The sequence below is a fragment of the Petromyzon marinus genome, chromosome 70, assembly GCF_048934315.1.
Source record: "Petromyzon marinus isolate PM22_M1 ecotype Great Lakes invasive population chromosome 70, UKy_Petmar_22M1.pri1.0, whole genome shotgun sequence".
Taxonomy (NCBI): Eukaryota; Metazoa; Chordata; class Hyperoartia; order Petromyzontiformes; family Petromyzontidae; genus Petromyzon; species Petromyzon marinus.
The window spans coordinates 5094345-5119942 of NC_133736.1; the positions used below are offsets into that span (position 1 = coordinate 5094345).

At 51.0% G+C, this 25598-nt stretch overlaps 2 protein-coding genes across 4 annotated transcripts in view; one reads left to right on the plus strand and one right to left on the minus strand.

The window, feature by feature from the left end:
* LOC116957176 (lysophosphatidic acid receptor 6-like) overlaps window positions 1-7122 on the minus strand; it is a 42204-nt gene extending 35082 nt beyond the window's left edge. For both annotated transcript variants that reach the window (XM_032979176.2, XM_076055213.1), the window contains exon 1: window positions 6565-7122. The gene's annotated coding sequence lies outside the window, so the exon portion shown is untranslated. The remainder of the gene's footprint in view (window positions 1-6564) is intronic.
* Window positions 1-25598, plus strand: part of LOC116957122 (retinoblastoma-associated protein) — a 238324-nt gene that overhangs the window by 176102 nt on the left and 36624 nt on the right. The window lies entirely within an intron of this gene.

Here is a 25598-nt window from a genome sequence, read left to right on the forward strand (position 1 = left end):
CCATGTCCTCCGGTTTTTCCCCGCCACATTTAGAAGCGACGTCACCCGTTTAGAGAGTATTTGCCTGGTGTTATTTATTTCCACGTGATGATGATGATGATAAGGATAAGCCGTCGCCACTTCTTTCAGCTGACATCATTTGCGATAAGCCAGGTCGCTTCTGCAAAAAGGGCTAAGCTCTTACCTGGTACAATAAAAAATAGAATGTTTAAAAAAAACTTTTAAAAAAACACGCTTTTATGAAATGTACTAAAAAGTTAAATATTTTTTTCTGTTCAAGTACTTTACAGTATATATGTTTAATATACTGTTGTTGTAACTGACTAAAAATAAAAGCGTGGTGCATAACGTAAGGGGGACCGTGGGCAATTACAGCCAATGTCAGTTGACCGTGGAAAATTAGACCCAAGCCGAAACATAACATAAAAAAACATTGTTTAAAAATTATATTGATTATTTTTCATTAAAGAATATAGTATTGTCATCAGTATGACATGAGTATAACCAAGTTCGCAGTCGATACCGCATTGGGAAGTGGATTAAAATTGAGTTACAAGATTTGAGAATCGTTTCGTTTAGAAAACTAGAAAACTAATTTGCAGATTTTGCTTGGCTCAAACAAATGGTGTTGATTGACACTGTTTCGGGAGGTGAATAGTTTGGTGGACGAGATTAAAACAACGTGTACACATACCATCAGCCACACGGCCTTCTGGGAACGCATCTTATTAGCAGAACTGCTTCAATTACGAGGAATACTCTGGACCGGTCTTCACAGCTGTTTACTGCCCAGAAGTTTATAGGCAAGGACCGATTTCGACATTCTGTGTTTCATCAGCAGCAGTTTCAGGCTCGGCTTGAGCCAATGCTTGTGGAACCGCCCAGATGGTTTATAGGCAGGGGCTGGTTTTGACATTCAGTGTTTCATCAGCAGCAGTTTCAGGCTCAGCTTGAGCCAATGCTTGTGGAACCGCCCAGATGGTTTATAGGCAGGGGTTGATTTCGACATTCAGTGTTTCATCAGCAGCAGTTTCAGGCTCGGCTTGAGCCATTGCTTGTGGAACCGCCCAGATGGCTTATAGGCAGGGGCTGATTTCGACATTCAGTGTTTCATCAGCAGCATTTTCAGGCTGGGCTTGAACCAATGCTTGTGGAACTGCCCAGATGGTTTATAGACAGGGGCTGATTTCGACATTCAGTGTTTCATCAGCAGCAGTTTCAGGCTCGGCTTGAACCAATGCTTGTGGAACTGCCCAGATGGTTTATAGGCAGGGGCTGATTTCGACATTCAGTGTTTCATCAGCAGCAGTTTCAGGCTCGGCTTGAACCAATGCTTGTGAAACTGCCCAGATGGTTTATAGGCAGGGGCTGGATTCGACATTCAGTGTTTCATCAGCAGCAGTTTCAGGCTCGGCTTGAACCAATGCTTGTGGAACTACCCAGATGGTTTATAGGCAGGGGCTGATTTCGACATTCAGTGTTTCATCAGTAGCAGTTTCAGGCTCGGCTTGAGCCAATGCTTGTGGAACTGCCCAGATGGTTTATAGGCAGGGGCTGGTTTTGACATTCAGTGTTTCATCAGCAGCAGTTTCAGGCTCGGATTGAACCAATGCTTGTGGAACTGTCCAGATGGTTTATAGGCAGGGGTTGGATTCGACATTCAGTGTTTCATCAGCAGCAGTTTCAGGCTCGGCTTGAACCGATGCTTGTGGAACTGCCCAGATGGTTGATAGCCAAGGACCCCTATCGGTGTACGCGCGAGTGTTAAATATGGGTCCAGAACTATGCAATGCGCAGCACAGGATAATAATAATAATCATCATCATCAGAGTCGTTGTGGAGAATGCACTCAACAACAAGATTGTTTGAGAGAGGCAGACGACGCGTGGGTGTGTGTGTGTGTGTACACGGTAACGTAGGGCACAGCCTCATGCCCGTTATCTTCAGGCAAGAGAGTGTGTGTGTGTGTGCGAATGGTATCGCACGGTCTAATGCCGTTATCTTGAGGACAAGAGAGTGCGTAGGTCTGCAGCGGGTGCCCTTAAGATCCAGAGTCAGAGAGGGGTAGAAGTTAACAATCGTTAACAGTAAAGTCAACAGCCACCACGGCTTCCCCCCCCCCTCTGTCCAGAGACTATCATCAGGGTTCCTGTCTCAACATCCCACGTAACAACAATAATAATAATAGGAATAATAATACTACTACGTTGGTTTAGTCCAGGGTTGGGGGAAACTTTTTTCTGTCAAGGGCCATTTGGATATTTATAAAACGCGATTCGCGGGCCATACAAAATTATCAACTACCAAAATTAGCCCCGTTTATATTTGGTCAAACGTTTCATTAACTCGCCCCCTCCCCTCCCCTCTCCCCTAATGCGATGGGCTGGAACCGCTTTAAATCTAGAATTAAATCTAGAATGGAACCGCTTCTCTTTGGCGAGGAGTGGTGACGATGTTAGCCGGTACCGACGATGTTGTCGCTGCTACTCGCGACCGCTTTTCCAGGTTTTTGCTCTCCTAGATTTATCGAATTTCGAGTCCCCGCCCGCGGTTGCCTTGGCAGGGCCAGAGACCCAAATGATTTCGCGGGCCTCAGACGGCCCGCGGGCCGGGCGTTCCCCAGCCCTGGTTTAGTCCAACATCATCCTGTCCGTTCGACCCCAAAAATCGCATTGTCGTCGTCATCACCAGCGGACCCCTATTTGCTCAGAGCAAGCACATTGTGCGGGGCCGGTTTTGACCGCCCCGGGTCTCATCGGCCGTCCGGCTTTCTTATACAAACGCCGGGCCCCATCCATCCATCCCGGATTTGGCGAGATGTTACTGACAAGAGCATCTCCGCTTCTCAGCTACGGCGGGGGTGGAGGGGGTGTGTGTGTGTGGGAGCCCTGTTGAACGCAGAGTGTACAACGTGCGGTCTGTGTGCGTGTACTCTTACGGGGAGCGGTAGTGTCGCAGTTAGCGCCACGCCGCGCTACGAACCCGGCGACCCGAGTTCGATTCCCGCTCACGGCCAACACCGGTGGCGATTATCTGAATCGGCCCTGAGCCCTCCCCTAGGTTGACTCGGCCTGAAATGAGTACCTGGTGCGGTGTGTAAACATCGCCACTGGGGAGACAAAGGCGGGCGGGCGTGGTGCTGGCCACCCACCCCCTCGTGTACCGTTCCGACCTTCATAGGTGCTCGCTAACAGCACTTGCCCCTACAGTCTGTTAAGGCTATACGGGGGATCTTTGATCTTTGTGTGTACACGTGTGTGTGTGCGTGTACGTGCGTGTGTACGTTTGTGTGCACGCGCGTGTGAGGAGCGGTCGTGTTGCAGTTTTGCTCACTGCGCTACGAACCTGTTGTATCGAGTTCGATTCCAGCTCACGGCCAACACCGGTGACGATTATCTGAACCGGTCCCGGGCCTCCCCTAGGTCGACTCAGCCTCAAATGACTACCTGGTGCTGTGACGTGGAGTGAACATCGCCCCTCGGGGAGACAAAGGCGGCCGGGCGTGGCGTTGGCCACCCACTCCCTCGTGTGCCGTGTCGGCCTTCATAAGTGCTCGCTAAAAGTACTTGCCCTAATAGTCTACTATACGGGGGATGTTTGTCTTTGTATTAGCGTAGTGTGTAGTGTAGTATGTAGCGTAGTGTATATTGTTGTGTATAGTGTAGTACTATTAACTTATTTCGCACCGTACGTAGCCCCAACCGTTGCTAGTATAGATCTATGGTCCTCTGTGCGAGTCTATGGCTCGCTATGCGAGTCTATGGATCTCTATGCGAGTCTATGGATCTCTATGCGAGTCTCTGGTTCTCTGTGAGTCTGAGTCTATGGTCCTCTGTGTTCGTATACGGATCTCTGAGCCGATGGGTCTCTGCTAGTCTATGGTTCGTTATGCGAGTCTATGGATCTCTGATTCTATGGATCTCTGAGTCTATGGATCTCTATGCAAGTCTCGATTTCTATGCGAGGGGGAGGGTGGAAGGAGAGACAAAGGCGGCCGGGCGAGCGGGCGGGTGTGGTGCTGGCCACCCACACGCCCTCGTGTATCCGTGCCGGCACTCGCTCAGAGGGACAGTCTGTTCAAGGCTAATGCAGTACAGGGGTGGGTGTGTGTGGGGATGGGTGTGTGTGTGTGGGGATGTGTGTGTGTGTGGGGATGGGTGTGGGTGTGTGGGGATGTGTGTGTGTGTGGGGATGGGTGTGGGTGTGCGGGGATGGGTGTGTGTGTGCGGGGATGGGTGTGTGTGTGTGGGGATGGGTGTGTGTGTGTGGGGATGGGTGTGTGTGGGGATGTGTGTGGGTGTGTGTGGATGTGTGTGTGGGTGTGTGTGTGGGGATGTGTGTGTGTGGGTGTGTGTGTGGGGATGTGTGTGTGTGTGTGGGTGTGTGTGTGTCTGTGTGTGTGGATGTGTGTGTGGATGTGTGTGTGTCCTGTGCACCGCATGTTGTAAGTGTGTGGAGCGAGCGGTGAGCGCGTCCATTGACCCCGCCGGCTACGCGAGTTCGTTCCCCCGAACACTCGAGACGCAGCTTGAGACGCAGCTCGAGACGCAACGCGAGACGCAACGCGAGTTGGATCAAATCACGAGTCGGGTCTTGGGATCGACTGCACCGATGCACCAGAGCGCAGCAGAAACCCCCTCTGAACGAGCACCCCCTGCTCATGGCGAATCGCTTCACGACAGCCATCCATAGAGCCCAATGTGTAGTGAATAGTGTGTAGTGAGTGTATAAGTGTAGTGTATAGCAGTGTAGTATATTGTAGTGTGTATTAGTGTAGTGTACTGTAGTGTATAGCAGTGTATAGTGTAGTGTATAGCAGTGTATAGTGTAGTGTATAGTAGTGTAGTGTATAGCAGTGTATAGTGTAGTCTATAGCAGTGTATAGTAGTGTATAGTGTAGTGTATAGCAGTGCAGTATATTGTAGTGTATAGCAGTGTGTAGTGTACTATAGTGTAGTGTGTAGTGTATAGCAGTGTATAGTTTAGTGTATAGTAGTGTGTAGTGTATAGCAGTGTATAGTAGTGCAGTATATTGTAGTGTATAGCAGTGTGTAGTGTACTATAGTGTAGTGTATCGTGTAGTGTATAGCAGTGTATAGTGTAGTGTATAGCAGTGTATAGTGTAGTGTATAGCAGTGTATAGTAGTGCAGTATATTGTAGTGTATAGCAGTGTGTAGTGTACTATAGTGTAGTGTATAGTGTAGTATATAGTTGTCTATAGTGTAGTGTATAGTAGTGTATAGCAGTGTATAGTGTAGTGTATAGTAGTGTGTAGTGTATGGCAGTGTATAGTAGTGCAGTATATTGTAGTGTATAGTGTAGTATATTGTAGTGTATAGCAGTGTGTAGTGTACTTTAGTGTAGTATATAGTAGTGTATAGTGTGGTGTATAGTGTAGTGTATAGTGTAGTGTATAGTGTAGTGTATAGTAGTGTGTAGTGTATAGCAGTGTATAGTAGTGCAGTATATTGTAGTGTATAGTGTAGTATATTGTAGTGTATAGCAGTGTGTAGTGTACTTTAGTGTAGTATATAGTAGTGTGTAGTGTAGTGTATAGTGTGGTGTATAGTGTAGTGTATAGTAGTGTGTAGTGTACTTTAGTGTAGTATATAGTAGTGTAGTGTAGTGTATAGTGTAGTGTATAGTGTAGTGTATAGTGTAGTGTCGTGCCTCCATAGAGCCCCATGCGTTCGCTTGCCGACCATTCCCCCTGTTTGCGACGGTCTGTTGTAGGTGCAGTAAATATTAATGAATGCATCGATTAACCACGTTTCTTTTAATGTCACGCGTTTACAATGTTGTCGCCATTTGGATGTTCGTAATACCCATTGTTTACATAGGATACAATACGTTTTCAATACAATACGTTTTCTCTGGGTGAAAAGGGGGGGGGTGGTTGGGGTAACTTTCGATGCGAATGAATCATTTAGGCGTGTACCTGCCCCCCCCCCCCTTAGACTCGCTTAGCCACCAAACTCACCTCGACCTGTCTCGTGGAACCGATCACCGTCGTTAAGAGGTGGTGGGTGTGTGTGTGGATGGTGGTGGTGGGTGGTAGATGGTGGGTGGTAGATGGTGGGTGGTAGATGGTGGTGGTGGGTGTGTGGGTGGTGGTGGTGGTGGGTGGATGGTGGTGGTGGGTGGATGGTGGTGGTGGGTGGCTGGTGGTGGTGGCTGCATGGTGGTGGGTGGCTGCATGGTGGTGGGTGGCTGCATGGTGGTGGTAGATGGTGGTGGGTGGTGGCTGGATGGTGGTGGATGGTGGTGGTGGCTGGATGGTGGGTGGATGGTGGTGGTGGATAGTGGTGGTGGGTGGAAGGTGGTGGTGGCTGGATGGTGGTGGTGGGTGGCTGCATGGTGGTGGATGGCTGCATGGTGGTGGTAGATGGTGGTTGGATGGTGGTGGTGGATGGTGGGTGGATGGTGGTGGAGTTCTCCAGCACACACTGCACTTGTGTTGAATGGCAATCCTCAGTTCACAGTGGAGGCAAATTCGGAGCGCGTTTACGACGTTGCAAACAGCACACGGAGCAGGCGTTGTGTTTGTGTTTGTTTTTACTCACCACTCGTCTCTTTTGCCCTCTGGATTCTTGCTGCTGCTGCTGCTGCTCCCTTGGCTGTGACAACTTAACGGGCAAACTCCGAACCCCTCTCTCTCTCAACTCTCTCTCAACTCTCTCTCTCAACTCTCTCCACCGACGCTGGGTGGTTCTTTCGTTCAGTTACGCTCCCCCTCCTCTGGTTTGTTGTTGTTTTCAAATCTCGTCGTTATTGTAATCCAAGCGGCGGCGGCGGCGGCAGCGAGGTCTCTCGGCGGGCCGCTACGGTTCCCTTGAATGCAGTTCTCCTTGTCTTGCTTAAGACGTTAAAACCATCACCACCACCATCACCACCACCGCCACCACCACCAGCAGCAGCAGCATCACCGTCAGTAGTATTAGTTTGTCAGTCGAAAGCTTTAAGGCTGCTGCGGGTTCGCCGTGTTGGCTCGAGAACTCCCGTTAGACAGCTCCAAAGCTCGCTCCCTGGTTTCTTTTGTGAGAGAGACGGGGAGAGAGAGAGAGAGCGAGAGAGAGACACACGTCTTGGCTTGCCGCTGCTGCTGCTTGCTCTACCACTGATTCCCACCACGAGCAGTGTGGATCGCCGTTTTTAAACGCGGCCCCTCCCCCCTCCTCCGCGCGCCTTAAGCCTCCACCCACCCCGACACCCCCACCACCACCAAAGCCAGCCTCCACTGGCTTGTCTGGCGCGTGGAGATGGCTCGTATAGCTGGTTAACTGGTAATATGGCTGGTTTAATGGTTGTATGGCTGGTTAACTGGTTATATCGCCGGCTGGTTAGTGTAGATGGCTCGATGTGTGTGTCTGTAGGGGCTGGATACTTCAGTGGCCGGCTGGTTAACTGGTTATATGGCCGGCTGGTTAACTGGTTATACGGCTGGTTAACTAGAAATATGTATGGTTAAATGGTTACATGGAATGCCTTGTTAAATGGTTATATGGCTGGCTGGTTAATTGGTTATATGACCACCTGGTTAACTGGTTATATGGCCGGCTGGTCAACTGGTAATATGGCTGGTTAGCTGGTAATATGGCTGGTTAACTGGTAATATGGCTGGCTGGTTAATTGGTTATATGACCACCTGGTTAACTGGTTATATGGCCGGCTGGTTAACTAGTTATATGGTTGCCTGATTAACTATTTATATGGCCGGCTGCTTAACTGGTTGTATAGCTGGGTGACTTTGGCTGACCGATTAACTGTGTTTATGGCTGGCTGTAGAAGCTGCTGGTTAACTGGATGTATGCGTGAACGTAAATGTTGACGGGTTGAAAGGCGGTACGACCGATTCACTGAGGAGTTGACTGGCTGGCTGGCTGACGAATTTACATTGTCGCTTAACTGGTTGTATGGGCTTAACTGTACAGTGTGTGTGTGTATATATAAAACTATATGAAAACATATTTTACCACTGAGCTATGTAACTTCTTTTTTCAAGAAGCGACACTGGCTTATTATCATCATCATCATGTGGACATTTATATAGGCAACGTCACGCGTTCAGAGTATTTGTCCGCTGCCATCAATTTCCACGCGATGGTGATGCTGATGATGACGACGACAAGCCACTTCGCAGAGCTACCATTTGTGAAGGTCAGGTCGCTGCTGAACAAGAGCTACGTAGCAGCTAAGTAGGGGGGGGGGGGGGGGCCCCCTTACCTGGTAAAGTAGAAACAATACATTTCTCAGGTTAACATCGCCAGCCCCGGGCCACTTCTTTACGACCCTTGGGCTAACAAACCATTTCAAACCTTTTTTTTTTATAAAAAAAACCGGTCAGCCTCAGCGGCATGACCACGGCTTTCACCAAGCCTGATGACGGACGCTTGGTCGTGTTGTTGGGCCCGGAACGTCGTGACTTATTTTTTATTTTCTACCTACTACGTGATGACTTTGCCGCGAAGAACCAAAGAGTATGGATTCGTGTGGTCGCGAAAGCTTCACATCAAGGGTCAAATCACGACGCGATGCGTTTTAGTTTAGTGTCGCGGCCGATCCGCTGTAGCTGGTGCGTGTGTGCGTGCGTGCATCGTGTGTTCTCACCCCCCTATGTCTTGCTGTCGCCTGCCGCCTCCCCCCCGCCCCGCCCCCCCTTTCTCTCTGTTACTTTAAACTTCTCGCACAATCACCGCCACCAACCACTAACCCCCGACGCCATGGGAGGTTTGTCTGCCCTCATCCCCTCCTCCTCCTCCTCCTCCTCGTCTCTCGCTCCTCTCTCTTTCTCTCTGTCGCACCGCCAACGTCTCACTCCCCTCCTCCTCGTCTGCTGCGCCTTTACCATCACCACCATCACCACCACCACCATCATCACTATCATCACCAAAAAAATCGTCACTGATGTTGACCGTGAGCGGGAATCGATCTCGGGGCCGCTGGGGTTCCGTATTCGCGACGCGCGCCGACCCGGTCACGCCGCTACCGTCTCCCCCAACGACAAAACAATTCTGCGCGCTCTCTCTCTCTCTCACACACACACAGAGAGAGAGAGATCTCCCACGTGGCCTGCACCAGACTGTTGGGGCCCAACAGCTGTTGCAGAGAGCGACACTCGCACACATTCGCACGCACGCACGCGCACGGCTTTCGTAGTCACCAACGCGGATGATTGGGGGACGATCGCCGTCGGAGTGTAGCAGCAGCAGCAGCCACGAGGGGGTGATGTGTGGTCGGCACCAGGAGACTCAGTTTTCAGGCCGAGTCGAGCCGACCTGGGGGGAAGGCCCAGGACCGACTGTCGGGGTAAAGCGCCGTTAGGGCGTAGCACCTGTGAAGACCGGCACACCACGCACGTCCGGCCGCCTTTGTCTCCCCCAGTGGCGATGTTCACAGCGCAACAGTTCCCCGTTTGAGGCTGAGTCGACCTAGGGGGAGGCCCAGGACCGGTTCAGATAATCGTCACCGGCGTTGGCCGTGAGCGGGAATCGGACACTCGGGTCCCCGGGTTCTTAGCGGGGCACGCAGACCGCTACACTAACACTCACCACGCGCACGCACACAGAAACGCGCACACGGACACGCGCACAGAAACGCGCACACACGCGCACAGAAACGCGCGCACACACAGACACGCGCACATGCACACACACAGAAACGCGCACACATACAGACACACGCACAGAAACGCACACACACACACAGACACGCACATACTCGCGGACGCGATTACATAAAAATAAAACGCACAACAACCCAAAAACAAGTTTTTAAAGCTCGGCCGTGCCCTGCCAAGAGAAGAGTTGTGAGCATTGCGGTGCGTAGGAGTAGTCCCATCAGATGGGGGACGTGGAACCATTAGCCATGGGCCTTGCCCGCCTTTGTGGTGGCTAGGAGATGTTAACTACCTCGCATGGTATGCAGGAGGTCGTGGGTTGGATCCCGACCCTGACCATGCTTGCTGTATATTTGGAGTTTGCGGTGTCTCTCTCTCTCTCTCATCATCATCATCACGGTGGCTATGAGATGTTAACTACCTCGCCAGGTATGCAGGAGGTCGTGGGTTCGATCCCGACCCTGCGGTTTTCCCCGTCCACATTTCGAATCGACGTCACGCGCTTTAGAAAGTATTTGGCCGCTATAAACGTGCAGGTGAAGGTGACGATAAACCGCCACTTCGTCGCTTATGAGAATATAATCAGAATGTCATTTTATATCGTGCCAGTCATGCTAATAGCGTCCCGCAATTAAGCCACGCGCTTCGCCGTGGAGAATATTCGAACGTAAAACACAGTAAGCTGGCCGTTCCCCTGTTCCCAATATATCTAAGCCGACTCCGTTATTTTGCCAAGTAAGTCCCCACTGGGCTTAAAGTCACGTCGTGTTTAGAGGCGACGTGGTTCGTCACAAGTGACGGCAGCTCGTGGTCGTCGCGCGCCGGGAATCTACGGCGCCCGCCAAAAATGATTTGGGCTGGAGGAATACGACGGTCTGCACGTGGTCAAGTTGCAACAACAAACGATAGATTCGCTGTAGCTGCGGGGACCGTGCACTTCTTTTGCCAGCGTGAAAATGTATACAATATTTCCTTACGAATATGCCTTCTCCGGGGAGGTGTTAAGACGTTGAAGCACCCACGTAGACAACACCTGTTTGCCAAAGCTGATTGACCAAGCCAATGCCAAAGAGCAATGCATGCATTGTCGGAAAATGTTTGGCCGGCAACCAACGCAACGCCCGGCCGCCTTTGTCTCCCCCAGTGGCGACGCTCAACGACACACCGCACCGGGCGACTCATTTGAGGCCGTGTGTCGGTCGACCGACGGAGGAGGCCCCAGAGGCCGGTGCAAATAATTGCACTACGCAACGCGATTTCTGTCCCTGGGTAGCAAGTGTTTATTTTCTAATTGCTCACGCCTCGAAAGTGTATTAAAGGGCTATTATTGTTGTTGTTGTTCGTTCCCCACAAACTTTGCTTTCGTGACCAGGACTTTGACGTGAAGGATTGGCGCGCAAAAAAGTGCACGCCACGTGTTCTCATTTTTACAATGAGGCGCATTTCAAAATGTAACGCTCCTCGTCACAAAAGCAAAGTTTGCGGGTAATAATCTCCACCTTCTGTACTTTTGAGGCGCAGGCGATTAGGACGTAACACTTACTACCCAGGAACAACAACAACAACAACAACAACAAAATAAAAATAATAATAATGAGGCTTTTTTGGTACACGCGCGCGCACGGTCACCGCCGGTGGCGGTGTTGGCCTCGTACTCGGGCCCTCTGCCGGGTTCACGGCGTGGTGGTGGCGCGCTAACCGCTGCGCCACCCATCACCGTCGTCATCCCCACATCACCCCACCCCCGTCACTCGCACACGCGCACGCGCGCGCGCGCACGATCGTACAGAACATGGGATTATATTTTTTTTTAAATAAACACAGGCGCTCGTACAATGAATTCCCAGGTGTGTGTGTGTGGAGGATTTGCCTTGTAGTTATTTTTTTTTGGGGGGGGGGGGAGGGGGGGCCGGCCTCTCTCTCTCTCTCTTGTTTTTTTTCTAAATTGTGTCAAACAAAAGGGCTTCCTTCCTGCCGCGCAAGACTCTGTTGTTGGATGGGGCGGTGGGGGGGTTGCATTGGTGGGGAGCCAGTGGTGGTGGTGGTGGTGGGGGGGGGGGAGCCAGTGGTGGTGGTGGTGGTGGTGGGGGGGGGCAGTGGTGGGGAGCCAGTGGTGGTGGTGGTGGTGGGGGGGGGGCAGTGGTGGTGGTGGTGGTGGGGGGGGGGGAGCCAGTGGTGGTGGTGGTGGGGGGGAGCCAGTGGTGGTGGTGGTGGTGGGGGGGGGAGCCAGTGGGGAGGGGAGGCAGTGGGGAAGGGGGAAACAGTGAGAAGGGGAGTAGTGGGGGGGGGGGCGGCAGTGGTGGTGGGGGGCAGTGGGGGTGGGGGGTGAGTGAAGCAGTGGGGGGCGGGAGCCAGTGGGAAGGAACGCAGTGGGGATGAGGGGAGCAGTGGTGGTGGTGGGGGGGGTGGGGGGGAGCAGTGGTGGTGGTGGTGGTGGGGGGGGAGGGCAGTGGTGGTGGTGGGGGGAGGGGAGAGGGACGAATGCGAGGGTGGTGGGAAGAGACTCAAGGGCCGTGTCTCAAGACGTTCTTCGTTGCTGTGCGGTGGCGAGGGAGCTGTTAACTTCCTCGCCTGGTATACAGGAGGAGAAGGAGGAGTGTAGGTTCGATCCCGGACACGGGGGAGGGCAACCGGCGACCAAAGCAAGAGGGATGAGACATTTTTCGTTCGAATTTCGGTAACAGCAACAACAACATCAACAACAACAACAACAAACCCCCCTCCGCAAATATTTCGGCGATGGTTGCCGATGCCAATGCAACCATCGCCGAAGACGGTGACGGTCCCGTTAATGAATAACGGTGACGGAGCAGCCAGGTCCCCCCTTGATCAGCCGCATGCGGTTCGCGTGCCGCAGGTTTTTGCCGGCCCGCTGCGCTAACAGCACTTGCCCCAACCATCTGTTGAGGCTATACGGCAGTAGTGGAGGGGTGTAGGGGGGAATCTTCGTCTTTGTTGACGCTACTGGCAGCGGTGGATGCCTGCGTTGCTCGGTCTGTACTGCTGAGGCGAAACATCTGCGAGTGGCTGCCGCTGCCGCTGTCCGCTTCCTGTTCCCGAGGGGGAGATTCGGCAGGCTTGCTTGCGTGCCTGCTGTGCCTGCTTTGCCTGCGCGTTTGTCTGGTCTCTGTGCGAGTTTACGGGTCTCTGTGTGAGTCTACGGGTCTCTGTGTGTTTCTACGGCTCTCTGTGCGAGTCTACGGGTATCTGTGTACTGGTCTCTGTGTGAGTCTACGGGTCTCTGTGCGAGTCTACGGGTCTCTATGTGAGTCTACGGGTCTCTGTGCGAGTCTACAGGTCTCTGTGCGAGTCTACGGGTATCTGTGTACTGGTCTCTGTGTGAGTCTACGGGTCTCTGTGCGAGTCTACGGGTCTCTATGTGAGTCTACGGGTCTCTGTGCGAGTCTACGGGTCTCTGTGTGAGTCTACGGGTCTCTGTGTGAGTCTACGGGTCTCTGTGCGAGTCTACGGGTCTCTGTGTACTGGTCTCTGTGTGAGTCTACGGGTCTCTGTGTGAGTCTACGGATCTATGTGTGAGTCTACGGGTCTCTGTGTGAGTCTACGGGTCTCTGTGCGAGTCTACGGGTCTCTGTGTACTGGTCTCTGTGTGAGTCTACTGGTCTCTGTATGAGTCTACGGGTCTCTGTGTACTGGTCTCTGTGCGAGTCTACGGGTCTCTGTGTACTGGTCTCTGTGCGAGTCTACGGGTCTCTGTGTGAGTCTACGGGCGGGTCTCTGTGTACTGGTCTCTGTGTGAGTCTACGGGTCTCTGTGTGAGTCTACGGATCTATGTGTGAGTCTACTGGTCTCTGTGTGAGTCTACGGGTCTCTGTGTACTGGTCTCTGTGCGAGTCTACGGGTCTCTGTGTGAGTCTACGGGTCTCTGTGTACTCGTCTCTGTGCGAGTCTACGGGTCTCTGTGTGAGTCTACGGGTCTCTGTGTGAGTCTACGGGTCTCTGTGTGAGTCTACGGGTCTCTGTGTACTGGTCTCTGTGTGAGTCTACGGGTCTCTGTGTGAGTCTACGGATCTATGTGTGAGTATACTGGTCTCTGTGTGAGTCAACGGGTCTCTGTGTACTGGTCTCTGTGTGAGTCTACGGGTCTCTGTGTGAGTCTACGGGTCTCTGTGTACTGGTCTCTGTGCGAGTCTATGGGTCTCTGTGTGAGTCTACGGGTCTCTGTGTGAGTCTACGGGTCTCTGTGCGAGTCTACGGGTCTCTGTGTGAGTCTACGGGTCTCTGTGCGAGTCTACGGGTCTCTGTATGAGTCTACGGGTCTCTGTGTACTGGTCTCTGTGTGAGTCTACGGGTCTCTGTGTGAGTCTACGGGTCTCTGTGCGAGTCTACGGGTCTCTGTGTGAGTCTACGGGTCTCTGTGTACTGGTCTCTGTGTGAGTCTGCGGGTCTCTGTGTGAGTCTACGGGTCTCTGTGTGAGTCTACGGGTCTCTGTGTGAGTCTACGGCTCTCTGTGTACTGGTCTCTGTGTGAGTCTGCGGGTCTCTGTGTGAGTCTACGGGTCTCTGTGTGAGTCTATTGGGTCTCTGTACGGGTCTCTGTGTGAGCCTATGAGTCTCTGTGTGAGTCTATGGATATCTGTGTCAGTCTATGGGTCTCTGTGTGTATCTACGGGTCTCTGTCAGTCTTTGGGTCTCTGTGTGAGTCTATGAGTCTCTGTGTACGGGTTTCTGTGTGAGTCTACCAGTCTCTGTGTGAGTCTACGGGTCTCTGTGTGAGTCTACGGGTCTCTGTGTACTGGTCTCTGTGCGAGTTTACGGGTCTCTGTGTGAGTCTACGGGTCTCTGTGTACTGGTCTCTGTGCGAGTTTACGGGTCTCTGTGTGAGTCTACGGGTCTCTGTGTACTGGTCTCTGTGTGAGTCTACGGGTCTCTGTGTGAGTCTACGGGTCTCTGTGCGAGTCTACGGGTCTCTGTGAGTCTACGGGTCTCTGTGTGAGTCTACGAGTCTTTGTCAGTCTATGGGTCTCTGTGCGAGTCTACGAGTTTCTGTGTGAGTCAATGGGTGTCTCTGAGTCTACGGGTCTCTGTGTGAGTCTACGGGTCTCTGTGTGAGTCTACGGGTCTCTGTGTGAGTCTTCGGGCCTCTGTGTGTGTCAATTGGTCTCTGTGAGTCTACGGGTATCTGTGTGAGTCTATAGGTCTTCGTGTTAATCGATGGGTCTCCGTGTCAGGCTACGGGTATCCTTGTGGGTCTATGGGTCTCTGTGAGTCTATGGGTCTCTGTGAGTCTATGGGTCTCTGTGAGTCTATGGTGACCGTACTAAGACGACCCTGGAACTCGGGATCATAGCGGTGGTGGCTCAACGCTCGTGATGTCTGAAACCCACACCCCAAACCACACACTGATACACACACCCACCCACACACTGATACACACACCCACCCACACACTGATACACACACCCACCCACACACTGATACACACACCCACCCACACACTGATACACACACCCACCCACACACTGATACACACACCCACACACTGATACACACACCCATCCATACACTGATACACACCCCCACCCACACACTGATACACACACCCACCCACACACTGATACACACACACACCCACCCACACACTGATACACACACCCACCCACACACTGATACACACACCCACCCACACACTGATACACACACCCACCCACACACTGATACACACACCCACCCACACACTGATACACACACCCACCCACACACTGATACACACACCCACCCACACACTGATACACACACCCATCCATACACTGATACCCACCCACACACTGATACACACACCCACCCACACACTGATACACACACCCACCCACACACTGATACACACACCCACCCACACACTGATACACACACCCACCCACACACTGATACACACACCCACCCACACACTGATACACACACCCACCCACACACTGATACACACACCCACCCACACACTGATACACACACCCACCCACACACTGATACACACACCCACCCACACACTGATACACACACCCACCCACACACTGATACACACCCCCACACACTGATACACACACCCACCCACACAGTGATACACACACCCACACACTGATACACACACCCACCCACACACTGATACACACACCCACCCACACAGTGATACACACAAACACCCACCCAAACACTGATACACACACCCACCCACACACTGATACACACACCCATCCACACACTGATACACACACCCACGCATACACTGATACACACACCCACCCACACAGTGATACACACACCCACCCACACACTGATACACACACCCACCCACACAGTGATACACACAAACACCCACCCACACACTGATACACACACCCATCCACACACTGATACACACACCCACCCAAACACTGATACACACACCCACCCACACACTGATACACCCACCCACCCACACACTGATACACACACCCACCCACCCACACACTGATGCACACACCCACCCACCCACACACTGATACACACACCCACCCATACACTGATACACACCCCCACCCACACACTGATACACACACCCACGCATACACACCCACCCACCCACACGCACCAACCCACCCACACCCACCCACCCACACACATGCACCCACCCACCCACGCACCCACCCACACACGCACCCACCCACACACATGCACCCACACCCACGCACCAACCCACGCACCCACACACACGCACCCACCCACGCACCCACCCCCACACACCCGGAATTCCGACAACTCGCGGTGCACGCGGTGAGTCGGAGAGGCCCCCATCCTCCGTCCCTGCCGGATTTTGCCGAGCGTGCCGCCGCTTGCCGAGAACCCCCCCACTCCCCCCACCCCCCACCCCGATCCCCCACCCCCTCTCCGGCCCCCACCCCCCCCGGTGAAAACAATAATTGATCACGCCAATTTTGGGCTTAGCGCTCAGCCGGAGTGACGCCGAGATGATAGTTTTTGAACAGGTAAAAGCGGGGTGAGTGGGCGAGCGGGCGAGCAAAGCGGACAGGTGAGCGGGTGGACAGGTGGGCACTTGAGCAGGTGAGCAAGTCAGGAAGCGGACAGGTGGGCAGGCGGACAGGTGGGCAGGTCAGCAGGTGAGCGGGTGAACAGATGAGCAAGTGGACAGGTGAGCTGGGGGACAGGTGAGTAGGTGGACACGTCAGTAGGTGGACAGGGGAGCAGATGGACAGGTGAGCAGATGGACATGTGAGCAGGTGGACAGGTGAGTAGGTGGACAGGTGAGCAGATGGACAGGTGAGCAGATGGACAGGTGAGCAGATGGACAGGTGAGCAGTTGGACAGGTGAGCAGATGGACAGGTGAGCAGTTGGACAGGTGAGCAGATGGACAGGTGAGCAGATGGACAGGTGAGCAGATGGACAGGTGAGCAGATGGATAGGTGAGCAGTTGGACAGGTGAGCAGATGGACAGGTGAGCAGATGGACAGGTGAGCAGTTGGACAGGTGAGCAAATGGACATGTGAGTAGGTGGACACGTCAGTATGTGGACAGGGGAGCAGATGGACAGGTGAGCAGTTGGACAGGTGAGCAGATGGACAGGTGAGCAGATGGACAGGTGAGCAGATGGACAGGTGAGTAGTTGGACAGGTGAGCAGATGGACAGGTGAGCAGTTGGACAGGTGAGCAGATGGACAGGTGAGCAGATGGACAGGTGAGCAGATGGACAGGTGAGCAGTTGGACAGGTGAGCAGATGGACAGGTGAGCAGATGGACAGGTGAGCAGTTGGACAGGTGAGCAAATGGACATGTGAGTAGGTGGACACGTCAGTAGGTGGACAGGGGAGCAGATGGACAGGTGAGCAGTTGGACAGGTGAGCAGATGGACAGGTGAGCAGATGGACAGGTGAGCAGATGGACAGGTGAGTAGTTGGACAGGTGAGCAGATGGACAGGTGAGCAGATGGACAGGTGAGCAGATGGACAGGTGAGCAGATGGACAGGTGAGCAGATGGACAGGTGAGTAGGTGGACAGGTCAGGTGGTGGACAGGGGAGCAGATGCACAGGGGAGCAGATGGACAGGTGAGCAGATGGACAGGTGAGCAGGTGGACAGGTGAGCAGGTGGACAGGTGAGCAGATGGACAGGCGAGTAGGTGGACAGGTCAGTAGGTGGACAGGGGAGCAGATGCACAGGGGAGCAGATGGACAGGTGAGCAGATGGACAGGTGAGTAGGTGGACAGGTGAGCAGATGGACAGGTGAGCAGATGGACAGGTGAGCAGTTGGACAGGTGAGCAGATGGACAGGTGAGCAGATGGACAGGTGAGCAGATGGACAGGTGAGCAGATGGACAGGTGAGCAGATGGACAGGTGAGCAGATGGACAGGTGGGCAGATGGACAGGTGAGTAGGTGGACAGGTCAGGTGGTGGACAGGGGAGCAGATGCACAGGGGAGCAGGTGGACAGGTGAGCAGATGGACAGGTGAGCAGATGGACAGGTGAGTAGGTGGACAGTTCAACAGGTGAGCAGGTCAGCAGGTGAACGAGTGAGCCGGTCGACAGGTGAGCGTGGGAGTAGGCGAGTGATCTGCGTGCGCGAGGAAAACATTTTCGGCCCTAAATGTTTGTTGTTACCTCACTCCACCTCAGTGCTACAGAGCAGCTTCCCTTATCAATTAGGGGGAGGGGGGGTGACAGGTCAGAGATTAAATGTCAGAGTTGGTGGTCGCGTTTCTTGCCCCTGTGTTTAAACTATAAAACTAGTTGTAGCGTTGCGGCCTATACTATGCACTGTACTATGACGATAAACTGTTTTTATTTTACCGGGTAAGGCCCCACCCACCCCCCTCTCCTCTTTCATTGAGATGCCACGTGGCTCTTATTTACACGCTTTCCTCGAATTTTGTAACTCAACGTTAACCCACTTCCCAATGTGGTATCGACTGCAAACTCGGTTATACTTACGTCATACTGATGACAATACTAGATTATATCATTAAAAATTAAATGTTAAACGTTCCTTTTACACGCTTTCTATGAACTCACTCTGTCTGTTATTGTTGTTGTTGTATCCTCAAATCTTGTAACTCAATGTTGACCCACTTCCCAATGTGGTATCGACTGCAAAATTGGTTATACTTACGTCACACTGATGACAATACTAGATTACATCATTAAAAAATAAAAAAATAAATGTTAAGCAATCCTTTTACACGCTTTCTATGAACTCTGTTGTTGTATCCTCAAATTTTGTAACTCATTTGTAACCCACTTCCCAATGTGGTATCGACTGCTAACTTGGTTATACTTATGTCATACTGATGACAAGACTATATTCTATCATTAAAAAATAAAAATTAAATGTTAAGGAATTCTTTTACACTCTTTCTGTGAACTCTGTTGTTGTATCCTCAAATCTTGTAACTCATTTGTAACCCACTTCCCAATGTGGTATCGACTGCTAACTTGGTTATACTTATGTCATACTGATGACAATACTATATTCTATCATAAAAAAATAAAAATTAAATGTTAAGCAATTCTTTTACACTCTTTCTGTGAACTCTGTTGTTGTATCCTCAAATCTTGTAACTCAATGTTAACCCACTTCCCAATGTGTTATCGACTGCAAACTCGGTTATACTTACGTCATACTGATGACAATACTAGATTATATCATTAAAAATTAAATGTTAAACGTTCCTTTTACACGCTTTCTATGAACTCACTCTGTCTGTTATTGTTGTTGTATCCTCAAATCTTGTAACTCAATGTTGACCCACTTCCCAATGTGGTATCGACTGCAAAATTGGTTATACTTACGTCACACTGATGACAATACTAGATTACATCATTAAAAAATAAAAAATAAATGTTAAGCAATCCTTTTACACGCTTTCTATGAACTCTGTTGTTGTATCCTCAAATTTTGTAACTCATTTGTAACCCACTTCCCAATGTGGTATCGACTGCTAACTTGGTTATACTTATGTCATACTGATGACAAGACTATATTCTATCATTAAAAAATAAAAATTAAATGTTAAGGAATTCTTTTACACTCTTTCTGTGAACTCTGTTGTTGTATCCTCAAATCTTGTAACTCATTTGTAACCCACTTCCCAATGTGGTATCGACTGCTAACTTGGTTATACTTATGTCATACTGATGACAATACTATATTCTATCATTAAAAAATAAAAATTAAATGTTAAGCAATTCTTTTACACTCTTTCTGTGAACTCTGTTGTTGTATCCTCAAATCTTGTAACTCAATGTTAACCCACTTCCCAATGTGTTATCGACTGCAAACTCGGTTATACTTACGTCATACTGATGGCAATACCATATTCTATCATTAAAAATATATATTTTTAAACATTACTTTTTATATGTTAAGTTTGCTGCTCGGGTCTAATTGTCCACGCTCAACTGGGGATCCCCCTTACGTTGTGGCAAAGCTTTCGGGGCCAACTTCCTGGAGTCGTGGAGTTCTGCCATCACCAGCCTACGGTCACACCTCGGTGTACGGCGACCGCTTTGGAACACGTCCAGTTTGGTACACGTCGTGTTTTTTTGACGAGAGGGAAAACAAAAAATGCCTTGGGATACGACTCGCTGCTTGCTCGGACTTGCATGGGCCGGGATGAGTCGCCGCGTCCCCGCGAAGACCCCCCCCCCGTTCACGACTGAGACAAAGACACCGCTCCTCAGTCTGCCCCGCGGATCTCGTTGAGTGCACAAACCCCTTGCCGTAGCGCTCTGTGAGTTTCCACGTGTTTTGTTTTTTTTTGTCATTCGAACCTTGAATTTTTCGCGAATTCATTCAAGATTGCGTCCTTGGAAGGGTCAGTGAGAAAAGCCAAGCTAGGAAGCAAAATGGTTGGGATCACTATTTTTTTATTTATTTTTACGCATTTATTTTAATTTATGTATGCATTTTGGTCATAAGTAGTGTCTAAATTATTTCATACAACCCCATCAAGGTCATATAAAAGTATAATTTCTTATACTCTGGAACGGATTATTTCCTGTCCCTGTGTTTCTTATGGGAAAAATTCGTTTGGTGCAGACGTCACTTTCACGTATAAGTCCTCCTACCTTCTGGAGCGAATTAACGACGTACCGAGGTACCGCTGTGCATTTAATAAAAGCGTGTTTTTAAAAAAAAAGTTGTTTTAAATATTACTTTTTCTCAAGCGACTCTGGCCGTAAATTTTTTATTTAAAAGCTTTCGTGACTGCAGGGATTCATATTCTTGGTTCTTTCGGTAAAGTCGCCGCCACGTAGAAGGGAAACAAAATAATAAAAATATAAAACAATAAAATTCTCACGACGTTTCGACTGCAACGCAAGCAGCTGAGCGAAACTGAGGTCGGCTTACCGTCATCATCACGTGGGAATTTACAGCGGCAGCCAAATTCTCTCGAGGCGTACAGTGAGGGAAAAAAAGTATTTGATCCCCTGTTGATTGTGTACGTTTGCCCACCGACAAATAAATGATCAGTCTATAATTTTAATGGTAGGTTTATTTGAACAGTGAGAGACAGAATAACAACAAAAAAATCCAGAAAAACGCACGTAAAAATGTTATAAATTGATTTGCATTTTAATGAGGAAAATAAGTATTTGACCCCTCTGTAAAACATGACTTAGTACTTGGTGGCAAAACCCTTGTTGGCAATCACAGAGGTCAGACGTTTCTTGTAGTTGGCCACCAGGTTTGCACACATCTCAGGAGGGATTTTGTCCCACTCCTCTTTGCAGATCTTCTCCAAGTCATTAAGGTTTCGAGGCTGACGTTTGGCAACTCGAACCTTCAGCTCCCTCCACAGATTTTCTATGGGATTAAAGTCTGGAGACTGGCTAGGCCACTCCAGGACCTTAATGTGCTTCTTCTTGAGCCACTCCTTTGTTGCCTTGGCCGTGTGTTTTGGGTCATTATCATGGTGGAATACCCATCCACGACCCATTTTCAATGTCCTAGCTGAGGGAAGGAGGTTCTCACCCAAGATTTGACGGTACATGGCCCTGTCCATCGTCCCATTGATGCGGTGAAGTTGTCCTGTCCCCTTAGCAGAAAAACACCCCCAAAGCATGTTTCCACCTCCATGTTTGACGGTGGGGATGGTGTTCTTGGGGTCATAGGCAGCATTCCTCCTCCTCCAAACACGGCGAGTTGAGTTGATGCCAAAGAGCTCCATTTTGGTCCCATCTGACCACAACACTTTCACCCAGTTGTCCTCTGAATCATTCAGATGTTCATTGGCAAACTTCAGACGGGCATGTATATGTGCTTTCTTGAGCAGGGGGACCTTGCGGGCGCTGCAGGATTTCAGTCCTTCACGGCGTAGTGTGTTACCAATTGTTTTCTTGGTGACTATGGTCCCAGCTGCCTTGAGATCATTGACAAGATCCTCCCGTGTAGTTCTGGGCTGATTCCTCACCATTCTCATGATCATTGCAACTCCACGAGGTGAGATCTTGCATGGAGCCCCAGGCCGAGGGAGATTGACAGTTCTTTTGTGTTTCTTCCATTTGCGAATAATCGCACCAACTGTTGTCACCTTCTCACCAAGCTGCTTGGCAATGGTCTTGTAGTCCATTCCAGCCTTGTGTAGGTCTACAATCTTGTCCCTGACATCCTTGGAGAGCTCTTTGGTCTTGGCCATGGTGGAGAGTTTGGAATCTGATTGATGGATTGCTTCTGTGGACAGGTGCCTTTTATACAGGTAACAAGCTGAGATTAGGAGCACTCCCTTTAAGAGTGTACTCCTGATCTCAGCTCGTTACCTGTATAAAAGACACCTGGGAGCCAGAATTTTTTTCTGATTGAGAGGGGGTCAAATACTTATTTCCCTCATTAAAATGCAAATCAATTTATAACATTTTTGACATGCGTTTTTCTGGATTTTGTTGTTGTTATTCTGTCTCTCACTGTTCAAATAAACCTACCATTAAAATTATAGACTGATCATTTCTTCGTCAGTGGGCAAACGTACAAAATCAGCAGGGGATCAAATACTTTTTTCCCCCAAACCGGAGGGCCCCGGACAAAAAAAAATCGACGCAACCATCACGGCGAGAGAGAGAGAGACAGGCAAACACCAAATACAGAGCAGACGCCAGGGTCTGGATCGATCCCACCACATCCTGTATACCAGGCGAGGTAATTAACATCTCGTAGCCACCTGTGCGTGCTTGCGGAAATGCGGTGGCCGTGTGTGTGTGTGTGGTCGCAGGTGAAATGTCAGAGTTGGGGGGGCGGGGGGGAGGAGGGCAGCGTTGGCTACGTACCGTGTGTGTTGGCTTCAATACCCAAACGAGTGTGAGTTGGGGAGCGGTCGCTTAGCGCTGCGCCATGAACCCGGCAACCCGAGTTCGATTCCCGCTCACGGCCAACATCGGCGACGATTATCCGAACCGGTCCTGGGGGGGTCTGCCGCCCCCTAGGTCGAACTCGGCCTAAAAATGAGTCACCCGGTGCGTAGTCAAAAGATCGCCACTGGGGAGAGACAAAGGCGGCCCGGTCGTGGTGCTGGCCACCCGCCCCCCATCGTGTGCCACAGTGCCGGTAGCCTTCATAGGCGCTGCTGCTGCTGCTGCTGCTACTCGCTAGCAGCACTTGGCCTGACAGTCTGTTACAGGCTATACGGGGGGTGGTTGGGAACCTTTGTCTGTGCGTGCGTGCGTGCGTGCGCCGAGTTGGCCTTCATGTGTGTCCCTTTGGCACCGTACGTAGCCAACCGCGCTAATCGGAGGTGCAGGGAAAGGACAATTGACCTTAAAACATAAAAAGCAGTGCTAAAGAAATTCGTTTTCAATTTAGTATGGTGGTGTCGTGTGCAGTAGTGTACAGTGTAGTGTATAGTGTGTATTATAAAGTGTACAGTGTAGCGTATGTATGTGTGATGAGTCTATGGGTCTCTGTGTGATTATTATGGGTCTCTGTTTGACGAGTCTATGGATCTCTGTGTGATGAGTCTGTGGGTCTCCGTGTGATGAATCTGTGGGTCTGTGTGTGATGAGTCTATGGGTCTCTGTGTGATGATTATGGGTCTCTGTGTGACGAGTCTATGGGTCTCTGTGTGATGAGTCTATGGGTCTCTGTGTGGTGAGTCTATGGGTCTGTGTGTGATGAGTCTCTGTGTGATGAGTCTATGGGTCTCTGTGTGATGAGTCTATGGGTCTCTGTGTGATGAGTCTATGGGTCTCTGTGTGATGAGTCTGTGGGTCTCTGTGTGATGATTATGGGTCTCTGTGTGACGAGTCTATGGGTCTCTGTGTGATGAGTCTATGGGTCTCTGTGTGATGAGTCTATGGGTCTCTGTGTGGTGAGTCTATGGGTCTGTGTGTGATGAGTCTCTGTGTGATGAGTCTATGGGTCTCTGTGTGATGAGTCTATGGGTCTCTGTGTGATGAGTCTATGGGTCTCTGTGTGATGAGTCTGTGGGTCTCTGTGTGATGAGTCTATGGGTCTCTGTGTGATGAGTCTGTGGGTCTCTGTGTGATGAGTCTATGGGTCTCTGTGTGATGAGTCTGTGGGTCTCTGTGTGATGAGTCTATGGGTCTCTGTGTGATGAGTCTATGGGTCTCTGTGTGATGAGTCTGTGGGTCTCTGTGTGATGAGTCTATGGGTCTTTGTGTGATGAGTCTATGGGTCTCTGTGTGATGAGTCTATGGGTCTCTGTGTGATGAGTCTATGGGTCTCTGTGTGATGAGTCTATGGGTCTCTGTGTGATGAGTCTATGGGCCTCTGTGTGATGAGTCTGTGGGTCTCTGTGTGATGAGTCTATGGGCCTTTGTGTACGTGTGTATGTTGAACTTCTTTCGCACCGTACGTAGCCGACTGTGCTAATCGGAGGTGCGGGGTGGGGGGTCAAACTAAACACCACAAAAACAACAATCAGCTCTAAAGAAATTCGTTTTCAATCTTCGGTTGCTGCTCACTAACAGCCACTTGCACCCAAAAAGTCTGCCAAGACTTTCGGAGTGTGTGTGTGTGTGTGCGTGCGCGTGACGGGGGGTGGGTACCAGTTGGTGCCCCGCATCTCCGCCAGTCATCGTCTCGGTCAGCCAGCCCATGGCGCTTGCTGGGTCTGTCCCTTCCCCCCCGTCAGCAGCGAGAGCCTTCGACACTTGGCGTGATAGCCTCGAGGTGCACCTGGCCTGGCACGGGCGCCGTGGTGACGTCCCCGTCACTTAGTGGTGGCTGTTGGTGTTGGTGCGGATGATGAGGAGGCGGAGGATTGGGGATGATGAGGAGGATGAGGAGGATGAGGAGGATGAGGGAGGATGATGAGGAGGAGGAGGAAGATGATGATGAGGAGGAAGATGATGATGAGAAGGATGAGGGAAGAGGATGAGGAGGAGATCACCGGCAAAGGAAGAGAATGATTAAATCGTGTCGTTTTTCTTCCTCTGTTTTGGGGAGTGAAACACAAACGAGTGTATTGACGCAGGGGAAGCGTGCACATCCACCACTTCCTCTTGGACGAGGAGCGCCGGAGCGTCTCGCCAAAAGATGTCGGAAACACAACCCCCTGCGTTCCGCTCGCCGGCACGGAGATGTTAACTCCCTCGCCTGGTATACGGGAGGTCGCGTGCGTTCGATCCCGGCCCTTGACGATGTCTGTATTTGGTGAGATGTTAACTACCTCGCCTGGTATGCGGGAGGTCGCGTGCGTTCGATCCCGGCCCTTGACGATGTCTGTATTTGGTGAGATGTTAACTACCTCGCCTGGTATGCGGGAGTTCGTGTGCGTTCGATCCCGGCCCTTGACGATGTCTGTATTTGGTGAGATGTTAGCTACCTCGCCTGGTATGCGGGAGGTCGCGTGCGTTCGATCCCGGCCCTTGACGATGTTTGTATTTGGTGAGATGTTAACTACCTCGCCTGGTATACGGGAGGTCGTGTGCGTTCGATCCAGACGATGCCTGTATTTAGCGACATGTTAACTCCCTCGTTGCCCGCACCTCACACTCATACAAAGACAAATATCCCCCGTATA